The following is a 10,814-nucleotide window of genomic DNA, read 5'->3' on the forward strand; positions in this document are numbered from 1 at the left end:
AGAACTCCCTTCCTTTGAGGCGCCCCATTATTCACGGAATTCCTCTCAGAAGTGTACATGAACTGGTTATTTGCAACCATGTCAATAAGTTCTTGAGCCTCTGTAGGCGTTTTCTTTAGGTGAATGGATCCACCTATAGAATGGTCCAGTGACATCTTAGAGAACTCAGATAGACCATAATAGAATATATCTATCATGGTCCATTCTGAAAACATGTCAGAAGAACATCTTTTGGTCATCCACTTGTATCTTTCCCAAGCTTCATAGAGGGATTCACCATCTTTTTGTTTGAAGGTCTGAACATCTACTCTAAGCTTGCTCAGCTTTTGAGGAGGAAAGAATTTAGCCAAGAAGGCCGTGACCAGCTTATCCCAGGAGTCCAGGCTATCCTTAGGTTGAGAGTCCAACCATGCTCTAGCTCTGTCTCTTACAGCAAAAGGGAAAAGCATGAGCCTGTAGACTTCAGGATCTACTCCATTAGTCTTAACAGTCTCACGGATCTGCAAGAACTTAGTTAAGAACTGGTAAGGATCTTCTGATGGAAGTCCATGAAACTTGTAGTTTTGTTGCATTAGAGCAACTAATTGAGGTTTCAGCTCAAAATTGTTTGCTCCTATGGTAGGAAATGAGATGCTTCTTCCATCAAACTTGGACGTAGGTGTGGTATAATCACCAAGAAGATACTTTGTAATCCGGTGGTTACTGTTCGTTCTAGATAATTGCAATTAAACTCGGCTCAATCTTCAAAAAAGGATTGAGCCGAAGACAAAGATACTTAATTTATTGCATAAACATAATATATCTTATTTTTCTTTTTTATTATATCCATAAAGTTCTATATTCTAATTGATTAGATATACCTTATCTATTAGATATATATTAGAGTCTAGAAATGTAGAGTATATAAATAAATGGATATGGAATAGTTAAATTGGAGTATTTCAATAAAGAGAAATAGAAAAAATTGAATTAATAATTTAATAATTTTTCTAAAAAATTAGAAAGAATATTGACAAATATCAACTAGAATATATTTATTTATATAATAATAATAAAAACAAATTACTAAAAATATAATCAAATTCGATTTATATTAATATTTCATTTTTTTTAATTTGAATTCATTTGTTTTCTTGCATTATTGTTGTTAGGTTCAGCTGCCATTTCCTTTTCTTGTTTGAAAATTTCAGCAAGGTTGTTTCTGGATTGTTGTAATTTAGCTTCTCTTAGTTTCCTCTTCAGAGTCCTTTCAGGTTTTGGATCAGCTTCAACAAGAATGCCTTTTTTCTTGTTCCTGCTCATATGAAAGAGAAGAGAACAGAAAAAGAAGATGAATCCTCTATGTCACAGTAAAGAGGTTCCTTATTATTGGTAGAAGAAGAAGGGAATAAAGAACGGAGAATCCAAACACAAGGGTAAGGATAAGGGCAATGATTTGAGATGAAGAGAGGTGAAGAGAGGTATTAGTAAATGAATAAATAAATAGGAAAAGATGATAGAGGGAGAAATTTTCGAAATTAAATTTTGAAAAGGAGTTAAATGATTTTCGAAAATAAAGATAAGAAATGAAATTAAAATTAAAATTTAAAATAATTAATTAAATAAAAATAAAGAATTTTTTTTTTTGAAAAAGAAGGAAGTATTTTCGAAAATTAGAGAGAGAAAAGTTGTTAGGTGGTTTTGAAAAAGATAAGAAACAAATAAAAAGTCAAATAGTTAGCTGAAAAAGAGTTGAAAATCAAATTTGAAAAGATAAGAAGATTAGAAGTTAGAAAAGATATTTTAAAATCAAATTTTTGAAAAAGATAAAATTTTGAAAAAGATATGGTATAAAAGATAAGATAAGATAGATTTAATTTTTAAAATTAAAATTAATTACTTGACTAACAAGAAACTAAAAGATATGATTCTAGAATTTAAAGATTGAACCTTTCTTAACAAGAAAGTAACAAACTTCAAATTTTTGAACCAATCACATTACTTGTTAGTTAAGTTTCAAAAATTTTGAAATAAAATTAAGAAAAGATTTTGAAAATAATTTTTGAAAATTTCGAAAATCATGAAAAAAAAGAAAAAGATTTGAATTTTGAAAAAGTTTTAAAAAGATAAGATTTTTAAAATTTGAAAATTTGACTTGAGTTACAAGAAACAACTAATTTTAAAAATTTTTGACTAAGTCAACCCAAATTTTTGAAATATTGAGAGAAAAAAGGAAAAGATATTTTTTATTTTTGAATTTTTTAATTATGAGAGAGAAAAACATAAAAAAAATAACTCACAACATGAAAATTATGAATCAAAACACATAATGCATGCAAGAACACTATGAATGTCAAGATGAACACCAAGAGCACTTTGAAGATCATGATGAACATCAAGAACATAGTTTTGAAAAAATTTTTATACAAAGAAAACATGCAAGACACCAAACTTAGAAATCTTTAATGCTTAGACAATATGAATGCAAAGATGCACATGAAAAACAATAAAAGACACAAAACAAGAAAACATCAAGATCAAAAAAGAAGACTTACCAAGAACAACTTGAAGATCATGAAGAACACTATGAATGCATGAATTTTCGAAAATTGCAAGAACAAAATGACTATGCAATTGACACCAAACTTATAAATTGACTCAAGACCCAAACAAGATACACAAAATATTTTTGATTTTTTAATTTTATGATTTTTTTTGTATTTTCTTTTAATTTTTTGAAAAACATATAGGAAAAATAAAATAAGAAATTCAAAATTTTTAATAAGAATTCCAGGAATCTTTCAATGTTAGCCTAACGCTCCAATCCAATGGTTGGGCATGGCTTAATAGCCAACCAGCTTCAGAAGATATAAATCAGGCATGCAACAGCTGATATTTCATCCAACTCTATATACATACCCTTTTATGTTAACAAGTGGAAGCCTCAATCCAATTGAGCTAGACATGGCTTTACAGCCAACCAAGCTTCAACATGCTTCAAGAAACACTAGAATTCATTCTTAAAAATTTTGAAAATTTTTCGAAAACAGGTGAGAACATTTTGAAAAATGTTTTGAAAAATGTTTTGAAAAATTATATATATATATTTGAAAATGTTTGAAAAGAAAATAAAAAGAAAATTACCTAATCTGAGCAACAAGATGAACCGTCAGTTGTCCAAACTCGAACAATCCCCGGCAACGGCGCCAAAAACTTGGTGCACGAAATTGTGATCATCAACAATGGCGCCAAAAACTTGGTAGCGCTCTCAACATGAATCACACTTAGTGACAACTCCGCACAACTAACCAGCAAGTGCACTGGGTCGTCCAAGTAATACCTTACGTGAGTAAGGGTCGATCCCACGGAGATTGTTGGTATAAAGCAAGCTATGGTCATCTTGTAAATATCAGTTAGGTGGATAGTAAATGTTATTGAGTTTTCGAATAATAATAATAAATAAACAGAAAATAAAGATAGAGTTACTCATGTAATTCAATGGTGGGAATTTCAGATAAGTGTATGGAGATGCTTGTCCCTGTTGGATCTCTGCTTTCCTACTGCCTTCCTTCAATCCTTCTTATTCCTTTCCATGGCAAGCTGTATGTAGGGAATCACCGTTGTCAATGGCAACATCCCATCCTCTCAGTGAAAAAGGTCCAAATGCTCTGTCACGGCTCGGCTAATCATCTGTCGGTTCTTGATCATGTTGGAATAGAATCCCTTGATTCTTTTGCATTTGTCATTGGTGCACGAAATTGTGATCATCAATGGCGCCATCAACATGGTACGCTCAATTGCAATCTCAACTCTTTATCACAACTTCGCACAACTAACCAACAAGTGCATTGGGTCGTCCAAGTAATAAACCTTACGCGAGTAAGGGTCGATCCCACAGAGATTGTTGGTATGTAGCAAGCTATAGTCATCTTGTAAATCTCAGTCAGGCGGATTCAAATGGTTATGGAGGATTAATGATTAAAAGATAAATAAAACATAAAATAAGGATAGAGATACTTATGTAATTCATTGGTGAGAATTTCAGATAAGCGTATGGAGATGCTTTGTCCCTTCCGTCTCTCTGCTTTCCTACTGTCTTCATCCAATGCTTCTTACTCCTTTCCATGGCAAGCTGTATGTTGGGCATCACCGTTGTCAATGGCTATAGTCCCGTCCTCTCAGTGAAAATGTTCAACGCGCTCTGTCACAGCACAGGTATTCAGCTGTCATTTCTCGATCATGTCAGAATAGAATCCAGTGATTCTTTTGCGTCTGTCACTAACGCCCCAAAATCGTGAGTTTGAAGCTCGTCACAGTCATTCAATCCTTGAATCCTACTCAGAATACCACAGACAAGGTTTAGACCTTCCAGATTCTCTTGAATGCCGCCATCAATTCTAGCTTATACCACGAAGATTCCGATTAAGGGATCTAAGAGATATCCACTCAATCTAAGGTTGAACGGAGGTGGTTGTCAGGCACACGTTCATAGGTGAGAATGATGATGAGTGTCATGGATCATCACAATCATCAAGTTGAGGAACAAGTGATATCTTAGAACAAGAATAAGCTGAATTGAATAGAAGAACAATAGTAATTACATTGATACTCGAGGTACAGCAGAGCTCCACACCTTAATCTATGGTGTGTAGAAACTCCACTATTGAAAATACATAAGTGATAATGGTGATCATTGGCTTCGGCCCCAGAGAGGGAACCAAAAGAACCAAGATGAAAATACAATAGCAAAAGGTCTTATTTATAGAGAACTAGTAGCTTAGGATTTACAGAAATGAGTAAATGACATAAAAATCCACTTCCGGGCCCACTTGGTGTGTGCTTGGGCTGAGCATTGAAGCTTTCATGTGTAGAAACTTTTCTTGGAGTTAAACGCCAGCTTTTGTGCCAGTTTGGGCGTTTAACTCCCATTCTTGTGCCAGTTCCGGCGTTTAACACCGGGCAGTCTTGAGCTGATTTGGAACGCCGGTTTGGGCCATCAAATCTCGGGCAAAGTATAGACTATTATATATTGCTGGAAAGCCCAGGATGTCTACTTTTTAACGCAATTAAGAGCGCGCCAATTGGGCTTTTGTAGCTCCAGAAAATCCACTTCGAGTGCAGGGAAGTCAGAATCCAACAGCATCTGCAGTCCTTTTCAGCCTCTGAATCAGATTTTTGCTCAGGTCCCTCAATTTTAGCCAGAAAATATCTGAAATCACAGAAAAACACACAAACTCATAGTAAAGTCCAAAAAAGTGAATTTTAACTAAAAACTAATAAAAATATAATAAAAACCAAGGTTGCGAGAACCGGACCGGTCAATGAACCGGTGAGGTTACTGGTTCAATGGTTTAATGGTTCGACCGGGGTTCAACCGGGGTTCAACCGGTTTAATTAAATATTAAATAAAATTATTAAAAAATCTAAAAATAATTTTAAATATAGTAATTTAATAAAAAACCGTTAAAAAACCGTTAAAAAACCGGCCGGTTCGACCGGTTTTTTACCGGTTTTTTGCTGGCCGGTTTTTGAGCTTACCCGGACCGGTTAACTGACCGGTTCCCGGTTTTTCCGGTTGAACCGGCCGGTCCGGTCCGGTTTTCAGAACCATGATAAAAACTAACTCAAACATACTAAAAACATACTAAAAACAATGCCAAAAAGCGTATAAATTATCCGCTCATCACAACACCAAACTTAAATTGTTGCTTGTCCCCAAGCAAGTGAAAATCAAATAAGATAAAAAGAAGAGAATATACAATGAATTCCAAAAACATCTATGAAGATCAGTATTAATTAGATGAGCGGAGCTTTTAGCTTTTTGCCTCTGAACAGTTTTGGCATCTCACTTTATCCTTTGAAATTAAGAATGATTGGCTTCTATAGGAACTCAGAATCCAGATAGTGTTATTGATTCTCCTAGTTAAGTATGATGATTCTTGAACACAGCTACTTTATGAATCTTGGTCGTGGCCCAAAGCACTCTGTCTTCCAGTATTACCACCGGATACATACATGCCACAGACACATAACTGGGTGAACCTTTTCAGATTGTGACTCAGCTTTGCTAGAGTCCCCAATTAGAGGTGTCCAAGGTTCTTAAGCACACTCTTTTTGCCTTGGATCACGACTTTATTTTTACCCTTGCCTTTTGGTTTAAAGGGCTATTGGCTTTTTCTTGCTTGCTTTCTCTCTCTTTTTTTTTCGCACACAATCTCTTTTTTTTTTGAATTCACTGCTTTTTATTGTTTCAAGAACCACTTTTATGATTTTTCAGATCCTCAGTAACATGTCTCCTTTTTCATCATTCTTTCAAGAGCCAATATTCATGAACAACAAATTCAAAAGACATATGCACTGTTCAAGCATACATTCAGAAGTCAAAGTATTGCGACCACATCAAAATAATTAATCTGTTATAAAATTCAAAATTCATGCAATTCTTCTCTTTTTCAATTAAGAACATTTTTCATTTAAGAAAGGTGATGGATTCTAGGACATTCATAACTTTAAGGCATAGACACTAAGACACTAATGATCATAAGACACAAACATAGATAAACATAAGCATAAAAATTCGAAAAACAGAGAAATAAAGGACAAGGAGATTAAGGAACGGGTCCACCTTAGTGATGGCGACTTGTTCTTCCTCTTGAAGATCTTATGGAGTGCTTGAGCTCCTCAATGTCTCTTCCTTGCCTTTGTTGCTCCTCTCTCATGATTCTTTGATCTTCTCTAATTTCATGGAGGAGGATGGAATGTTCTTGGTGCTCCACCCTTAGTTGTCTCATGTTGGAACTCAATTCTCCTAGGGAGGTGTTGATTTGATCCCAATAGTTTTGTGGAGGAAAGTGCATCCCTTGAGGCATCTCAGGGATTTCATGATGAGTGGGATCTCTTGTTTGCTCCATCCTTTTCTTAGTGATGGGCTTGTCCTCATCAATGAGGATGTCTCCCTCTATGTTACCTCCAACTGAATTACAGAGGTGACAAATGAGATGAGGGAAGGCTAACCTTGCCAAGGTAGAGGACTTGTCTGCCACCTTATAAAGTTCTTGGGATATAACCTCATGAACTTCTACTTCCTCTCCAATCATGATGCTATGAATCATGATAGCCCGGTCTATAGTAACTTCGGACCGGTTGCTAGTGGGAATGATTGAGCGTTGGATAAACTCCAACCATCCCCTAGCCACGGGCTTGAGGTCATGCCTTCTCAGTTGAATCGGCTTCCCTCTTGAATCTCTCTTCCATTGAGCGCCCTCTTCACAAATGTCTATGAGGACTTGGTCCAACCTTTGATCAAAGTTGACCCTTCTAGTGTAAGGGTGTTCATCTCCTTGCATCATGGGCAAGTTGAATGCCAACCTTACATTTTCCGGACTAAAATCTAAGCATTTCCCCCGAACCATTGTAAGCCAATTCTTTGGGTCCGGGTTCACACTTTGATCATGGTTCTTGGTGGTCCATGCATTGGCATAGAACTCTTGAACCATTAAGATTCCGACTTGTTGAATGGGGTTGGTAAAAACTTTCCAACCTCTTCTTCGGATCTCATGTCGGATCTCCGGATATTCACCCTTTTTGAGTTTGAAAGGGACCTCGGGGATCACCTTCTTCATGGCCACAACTTCATAGAAGTGGTCTTGATGCACCCTTGAGATGAATCTCTCCATCTCCCATGACTCGGAGGTAGAAGCTTTTGCCTTCCCTTTCCTCTTTCTAGAGGTTTCTCCGGCCTTAGATGCCATAAATGGTTGTGGAAAAACAAAAAGCAATGCTTTTACCACACCAAACTTAGAAGGTTTGCTCGTCCTCGAGCAAAAGAAGAAAGAAGAGAGTAGAAGAAGAAGAAATAGAGGAGATGGAGGTGGCTTTATTTTTCGGCCAAGGGGAGAAGTAGTGTGTAGGTTGTGTGAAAATGAAGGAGTGAGGATGGGTTCATATAGGGGTGGAGAGAGGGGTAGGGTTTGGCCAATATGGGTGGGCTTGGGAGGGAAAATGGTTTGAATTTGAATGATGAAGTAGGTGGGGATTTATGAAGGATGGATGTGAGTGGTGAAGAGAATGGTGGGATTTGATAGGTGAGGGGTTTTTGGGGAAGAGGTGTTGAGGTGATTGGTGAATGGGTGAAGAAGAGAGAGAGTGGTGGGGTAGGTGGGGATCCTGTGGGGTCCACAGATCCTGAGGTGTCAAGGATAATTCATCCCTGCACCAAGTGGCGAGCAAAAATGCTCCTTCTGCCAATCTTGGCGTTAAACGCCGGGCTGATGCCCATTTCTGGCGTTTAACGCCAGCTTCTTGCCCATTCCTGGCGTTAAACGCCAGTCTGGTGCCCCTTTCTGGCGTTAAACGCCCAGAATGGTACCAGACTGGGCGTTAAATGCCCATTTGCTATCTTCACTGGCGTTTAAACGCCAGCAAGTTTTCCTCCAGGGTGTGTTATTTTTCTTTCTGTTTTTCATTCTATTTTTGCTTTTTTCATTTGATTTTGTGACTTCTCATGATCATCAACCTATAGAAAATATAAAATAACAAAAGGAAAATAGATAAATATAACATTGGATTGCCTCCCAACAAGCGCTTCTTTAATGTCAGTAGCTTGACAGTCGGCTCTCATGGAGCCTCACAGATACTCAGAGCAATGTTGGAACCTCCCAACACCAAACTTAGAGTTTGAATGTGGGGGTTCAACACCAAACTTAGAATTTAGTTGTTGCCTCCCAACACCAAACTTAGAGTTTGACTGTGGGGGCTCTATTTGACTCTGTTTTGAGAGAAGCTCTTCATGTTTCCTCTCCATGGTTACAGAGGGATATCTTTGAGCCTTAAACACAAAGGATTCTTCATTCACTTGAATGATCAATTCTCCTCTGTCAACATCAATCACAGCCTTTGCCGTGGCTAGGAAGGGTCTGCCAAGGATGATGGATCCATCCATGCACTTCCTAGTCTCTAGGACTATGAAATCAGCAGGGATGTAATGGTCTTCAACCTTTACCAGAACATCCTCTACAAGTCCATAAGCTTGTTTTCTTGAATTGTCTGCCATCTCTAGTGAGATTCTTGCAGCTTGTACCTCAAAGATCCCTAGCTTCTCCATTACAGAGAGAGGCATGAGGTTTATGCTTGACCGTAGGTCACACAGAGCCTTCTTAAAGGTCATGGTGCCTATGGTACAAGGTATTGAGAACTTCCCATGATCCTGTCTCTTTTGAGGTAATCTCTACCTAGTCAAGTCATCCAGTTCTTTGGTGAGCAAAAGAGGTTCATCCTCCCAAGTCTCATTACCAAATAACTTATCATTTAGCTTCATGATTGCTCCAAGGTACTTAGCAACTTGCTCTTCAGTGACATCTTTGTCCTTTTCAGAGGAAGAATACTCATCAGAGCTCATGAATGGAAGAAGTAAATCCAATGGAATCTCTATGGTCTTAGTGTGAGCCTCAGATTCCCATGATTCCTCATTAGGGAACTCATTGGAGGCCAGTGGACGTCCATTGAGGTCTTCCTCAGTGGCGCTCACTGCCTCTTTCTCCTCTCCAAATTCGGCCATGTTGATGGCCTTACACTCTCCTTTTGGATTTTCTTCTGTATTGCTTAGAAGAGTACTAGGAGAGAGTTTAGTAACTTTCTTACTCAGCTGACCCACTTGTGCCTCCAAATTTCTAATGGAGGACCTTGTTTCAGTCATGAAACTTTGAGTGATTTTGATTAGATCAGAGACCATGGTTGCTAAGTCAGAGTGGCTCTGCTTAGAATTATCTGTCTGTTGCTGAGAATATGATGGAAAAGGCTTGCCGTTGCTAAACCTATTTCTTCCACCATTATTGTTGTTGAAACCTTGTTGAGGTCTCTGTTGATCCTTCCATGAGAGATTTGGATGATTTCTCCATGAAGGATTATAGGTGTTTCCATAGGGTTCTCCCATGTAATTCACCTCTACCATTAAAGGGTTCTCAGGATCATAAGCTTCTTCCTTAGATGAAGCATCCTTAGTACTGCCTGGTGCAGCTTGCATTCCAGACAGACTTTGAGAAATCATATTGACTTGCTGAGTCAATATTTTGTTCTGAGCCAGTATGGCATTCAGAGTATCAATCTCAAGAACTCCTTTCTTCTGATTCGTCCCATTGTTCACAGGATTCCTTTCAGAAGTGTACATGAATTAGTTATTTGCAACCATTTTAATGAGTTCTTGAGCTTCTGCAGGTGTCTTCTTCAGATGAAGAGATCCTCCAGCAGAGTTGTCCAATGACATCTTGGACAGTTCAGACAGACCATCATAGAAAATACCTATGATGCTCCATTCAGAAAGCATGTCAAAAGGACACTTTCTGATCAATTGTTTGTATCTTTCCCAAGCTTCATAGAGGGATTCACCTTCCTTCTGTCTGAAGGTTTGGACTTCCACTCTAAGCTTACTCAATTTTTGCGGTGGAAAGAACTTTGCCAAGAAGGCATTGACTAGCTTTTCCCAAGAGTTCAGGCTTTCTTTAGGTTATGAGTCCAACCATATCCTAGCTTTGTCTCTTACAGCAAAAGGGAATAGCATAAGTCTGTAGACCTCAGGGTCAACCCCATTGGTCTTGACAGTGTCACAGATCTGCAAGAATTCAGCTAAGAACTGGTGAGGATCTTCCAATGGAAGTCCATGGAACTTGCAATTCTGTTGCATTAGAGAAACTAATTGAGGCTTAAGCTCAAAGTTGTTTGCTCCAATGGGAGGGATAGAGATGCTTCTCCCATAGAAGTCGGGAGTAGGTGCAGTAAAGTCACCCAGCACCTTCCTTGCACTGTTGGCATTGTTGTTGTTTTCGGCTGCCATGTCTTCT

General features: G+C 37.9%; 2 non-coding genes across 2 annotated transcripts; both read left to right on the forward strand.

The window, feature by feature from the left end:
* The first annotated feature begins 213 nt into the window (after positions 1 to 213).
* On the forward strand, positions 214 to 317 carry LOC112798391 (small nucleolar RNA R71). Its single transcript, XR_003200003.1, has one exon. It is a non-coding gene; the product is annotated as a small nucleolar RNA R71 (small nucleolar RNA).
* Positions 318 to 10,294: 9,977 nt separating this feature from the next.
* LOC112799461 (small nucleolar RNA R71) lies at positions 10,295 to 10,402 on the forward strand. Its single transcript, XR_003201042.1, has one exon. It is a non-coding gene; the product is annotated as a small nucleolar RNA R71 (small nucleolar RNA).
* The last annotated feature ends 412 nt before the right edge of the window (positions 10,403 to 10,814 follow it).

Source organism: Arachis hypogaea, chromosome 4 (genome assembly GCF_003086295.3).
Source record: "Arachis hypogaea cultivar Tifrunner chromosome 4, arahy.Tifrunner.gnm2.J5K5, whole genome shotgun sequence".
Taxonomy (NCBI): Eukaryota; Viridiplantae; Streptophyta; class Magnoliopsida; order Fabales; family Fabaceae; genus Arachis; species Arachis hypogaea.